Raw genomic sequence first — 5144 nt, forward strand, 5'->3', positions numbered from 1 at the left:
CCTGCAGTATACAAAAACTCAATTTAACTGGTGCAACGAAATTGCAGAATTCCTCTTAACTTGGTTCTTTTAAGATATAATAGTCTAATTGATCGTCGTATAATTCAAACCAACTTTACACAAACAGTTAGCTCAAAAGTTCGATAAAAAAAAAAAAACACATTTATTTTATTTAAAAATACTCTCAAAATTATTTAAATACAATCCTCTTTTGTCTTTCTAGAGATTTTTCTTAATATTGTATAGAAAAATAACACCACACTCAAGTGAAAAACAATACCAGACGAGTCACACCTTCTCTCAATAAGCTCAACCATTTAAATAAAAAATAGTCGTTTTCCTCCATCCGGCAACTGGGCAATAAATGAAAAAGAAACTGACAAGGAAAAAGACGTTGGCCATCAATGGTACTAATCAGCAGCAAATTAACTAAAAGCCGATTGCACTAACTTATTATACCATTAACAAAGAGCCGGTAAAAAAGAGTAAGAAATAGAGAAAAAGTTCAAACGGCTTGGTTAAAAAAATACCGTAACAATGAGCAATAAAACAATTAAAGCTGCCATATTATATTCCCATTGATCAAGGCCTTAACGAAGACGAACGTTTAAGCTGTAAATAATGCCGCAAAACTTTAACTGATGAAAACCAACGGTTATGACCTCTTAAAAGAAACGTTATTAATAAAAATTATTTATTAAAATATACCTACACTTGGAAATTTTTACTGACTCGTTTATTTTAATAGATAAAATAAGATAAGATAAGATGAGTTAAGATTAAAATTAAAAAGTTAAATAAAGTATTGTTAGAATATATTTTTTAATATTATTTTTATTTTAAAATTTGAAAAATTTAAAATGTTTATTTTATTTTATATTAAAAATTAAAAAAATTATAATAATTAGATAAGATGAAACATACTAGGCCGAACTTTTTTTTTTTTTTTTGGACCGAGTAGTAATAAGAACCTTTGTTTCACATCATTATAAACTTCTTTTTTTTTAAAAGAAAGAAATTATAAAAAATTGATAATTATGTCAATTGTTTTTTTAAAAAAAAAATATAATAGTTAAAAAAAAAAAAATTTCTATGCTGCCAGTATACATCTAGTTATTAAATATTACTAGAATCCTAATACGTTAAAATACTCATACTTTATGGATACCTTCTTCTGTAGAACTATTGACTATCGTTGTCCTAATACACACTGTGAATTTCAACTAAAAATTTAATTTTAAGTTTATTTGTGTTAAAATTGTATTAAATTCTGTAATATAAATTGTGCAATACAAGGTGGCTTATATAAAGGAGGCCAAAGACTATACAAAAGCATTACTAAGCCAATGTGGGACTCACATAACACATATACATTAATAGCCCCTCTCAAACTCAAGATGGATGAGAAACCACCTTGAGGTTGTCAACCAAATAACGAAACCGAGCCGTAGAATGAGACTTTGTAAAGATATCGATAAGCTGATCTTGAGAGGAGACAAAAGGTAACTGAAGAGAACCATGTAGTGAATGATGACGAACGATATGACAATCAATCTCGATGCGCTTGGTCTGTTTATGGAAAATATCATTATGAGCAATCTGGATGGCAGAGTGATTGTCACAATAAAGAGGAGTGGCAGAGGTAAGAGGTACACCTAAATTCTATAGTAACCATTCGAGCCAAAGGAGTTTAGCAGTGGTGTTTGTCAGGGCACGAGCCTCAGTGCTAGATTGAGAGACAACTGTTTCCTTCTTGCTACGCAAAGAGATCAATGAGGAACCAAGAAGGAAGCAGTAACCAGTGGTGGAATGGCGATCAGTGGGATCACCTACCCAGTTAGTATCAGAGTATGCTTGAAGAACTAGTGGAGACTGAGTATACAAGTGCAGACCATGGAAGAGAGTGCCTTTAAGATACCGAAGTATGCGTAGGATAGCAGTATAATGGACTTTTTGAGGGGCAGACATGAATTGGGTTACCTAATGCACAACATAAGAAATTTATGGACGAGTGACTGTAAGGTAAACTAGGCTGCCAACCAACTGTCAATAAAGTGTGAACTCAAACAATAATTCTCCACACAATGGGGTCAGATGTGCATGAAGTTCGATGGGTGTATCAGCGACCTTGCTGTTAGTAAGGCCAACTTGAGACAAAAGATTAGAGACATACTTGGCTTGGATGAGGTAGAATCCATCTGCTGAGGAAGTGATCTCCAAGCCGAGAAAATAACTAAGGTGGCCAAGATCTTTCATCTCAAATTTCTGATTGAGGAAGTCCTTAAGTTCTTGAAAGTTCCTGAATGCCATTAAGATCATCACCAATAATAATCATGTCATCCACATATAGTAGTAGCAAAATGAGACCTTTGTCGAAACAAAGAATGAAGAGGGCCGAGTCATAGGAACTAAGGGAGTAGCCCAAGGAAGAAACCGTAGAGGTGAATTTTGCAAACCAAGTGCGAGGAGCTTGCTTAAGGCCATAGTGAGCACGGCGGAGGCGGTAGACCTTGGTTGGTGGATGAGAGAGACTAGGCGAAGGTTGCATATAGACCCATTCACACAAATTTCCATTCAAGAAGGTATTTTTGACATCCACTTGAAAGAACTTCAACTGACAAGAGGCCGCAACAGCCAAGAGAGTGAGAACAGATGAGAGACGGGCAACTGGGCCAAAAGTCTCCTCATAGTCAATGTCATATTCCTGTGTGAAACCATTAGCAACAAGACGAGCATTATATCTCTCAATATAACCATCTAAGCGAGTCTTGATCTTATAGATCCACTTCTAACCAATCACAGACTTTCTAGGAGGCAAACCAACCAAATCCCGTGTATGGTTATTAGATAATGCATCAAGTTCCTCAGTCATTGCATCCTGCCATAAAGGATTAGTGGATGTCTCTCGATAAGAGTTAGGCTCGTGCAAAGTAGCAAGGGCAGTGTAACAATGGAAATCATGCAGAGGAGTAGGAAGAGATCTTACTCGAGAAGAATGGCGAAGGGAAAGGTTGGTTGTGTGATCCGCATGCGGGGCATGGAGGTAGCTCAAGAGACAGAGATCCTAGCCTAAGAGTGTCCAAAGAATGAGTAGGTGGAATGCATGGAACATCGGAAATGAACGCTGGCGAAGAATGATTGGATTGCTCATCTGGAAAAAGCTCTAATGCAAATAATTGAGAAATAAAGGGACTAAAAGTAGATACCTTGATAAACAGGCAATGAGAAGTAGGATCATAACATAGATAGCCCTTCTGAGTCTCGTTATAGCCAAGAAAGAAACAAATGCGAGAATGTGGCTCCAACTTTGTATGTTCATGAGACTGAAGAAGGGCAAAATCAAGTAGAACCAAAAGAACGGAGGTGTGTATAGTCAGGGGATATCTAAACAAACACTTATATGGAGATTGATTTGAGATGACTAGACTTGGAAGGTGGTTAATGGTATGAACTTCAGTAAATGTAGCTTTACCCTAGAATGGGTTAGGGACTTTAGCAGATAGGAGAAGAGTTCGAACTATGTCAAGGATATGAAGAAATTTTTGTTCGGCTCATCCATTCTGCTGAGAGGTGCCTAGACAGGAGGTTTGATGTATAGTGCCATATGTTTGCAAGATACATTGAAAGGCAAATTGTTTGTATTCAAGTGCATTGTCAAATCGAAGAATTTTGATAGGTCTAGAAAATTGGGTTTCAATCATTTTTGCAAAGTTACAATAAATATGCAATAGTTCAGAACGAGAGTGCATGAGATAGACCCAATTGTAACAAGTGAAATTATCAATAAATATAACAAAGTAATGAGATCCCCGATACTTGTTACGGGGGCAGGTCTACAAACATCAGAGTGTATCAACTCAAAACTACTAGTAGACAATGACTCACTACTATGGAAAGGCAAAGCAGGTTGTTTGCCTAACTGACAAGAAACACAATCAAAGGTATCTTGGGACACAAAACCTAAACTACCTCGAGAAACTAACTGTTGTATTTGGGAAGAGAATGCATAACCAAGTTGAGAGTGCCAGAGGGGGAAGGAAGGAGAAACAAATGTGACAACAGAAACACCAACGAGTGGACCGAGAGGAATTGAGGGAAGATACAAAGTGCTCATTGGAAACATACGCTCCACTCCAGGGCATGTCCCAATTGCCTATCTCGTCCCTGGATCCTGCACAATACAACTAGAGTAGTAAACAATAATACGGTAGCCAAGTTGAGTCAATTTCCCCACAAACATCAAGTTATAAGAGAGTTTAGGAATATGAAGCACCTCAGAAATGGAAATGTTGGATGTAGAGATAGAGACTATACTAGAGCAAGCATAATGGATCCATTGGCAATGTGTATAGCAACTGGTGGATGTGCAAAATGCATTTTAGAAAACAAGGACGATGAGGGTGTCATATGATTGTGACAGGCAGAATCCATAAGCCAAGAGAGAGACTTACCAGGAGGATGATGCAATACCAGACCGGATCAAGACCTGATTGAGGAGGTTCTCCAAGTCATCTGTGGAGAGAGTGACGGTGGATCCAAAAGACTGAGGCACATCTCTAAGGGATTTAGAGACCTAAGGAGAGTCTGAACTAGCAACAACAGCAGTAAGAGTTCATTTCTTGTTACGACGGTAACAGGTCTCAATGACATGGTCATGACATTTACAATAATGACAAAACAACTTATTGGAGCGGCAGAAGCTAGGACCATGCTTTCCAGAACCAAATTGTTGAGGTTGGTCAAAGGTGGAAACTGATAGAGTAGTAGCCAAGACACTGATTTTGTTCTGAGTCTGTAATATCTGCAGACAAATTTCCTCACATATCAGCTCATTGACCGCAATATCTAGGGAAGGAGTCAGAGTGTGATTAAGCAGTTGACCACGAATTGGCTCAAACTCATCCTGTAGGGTCATGAGAAACTGATAGAAACGATGCTGATCATGACAAATGGCATACATGTCAACATCAGTGGGATCCTTCCAAAGTGGGTCAGAGAGATCAATCAGGTTCCAAATATGACAAAGACACTTAGATAATACATTGATGGGTTTGCTAGGCTTCTGTTTGAGCTTATATAACTCAACCATAAGTTGGTACTCTCTAGACCCATGAGGAGTAGCGTAACTCCTGGCCAACATGGTT

The sequence above is a fragment of the Juglans regia genome, chromosome 8, assembly GCF_001411555.2.
Source record: "Juglans regia cultivar Chandler chromosome 8, Walnut 2.0, whole genome shotgun sequence".
NCBI lineage: Eukaryota > Viridiplantae > Streptophyta > Magnoliopsida > Fagales > Juglandaceae > Juglans > Juglans regia.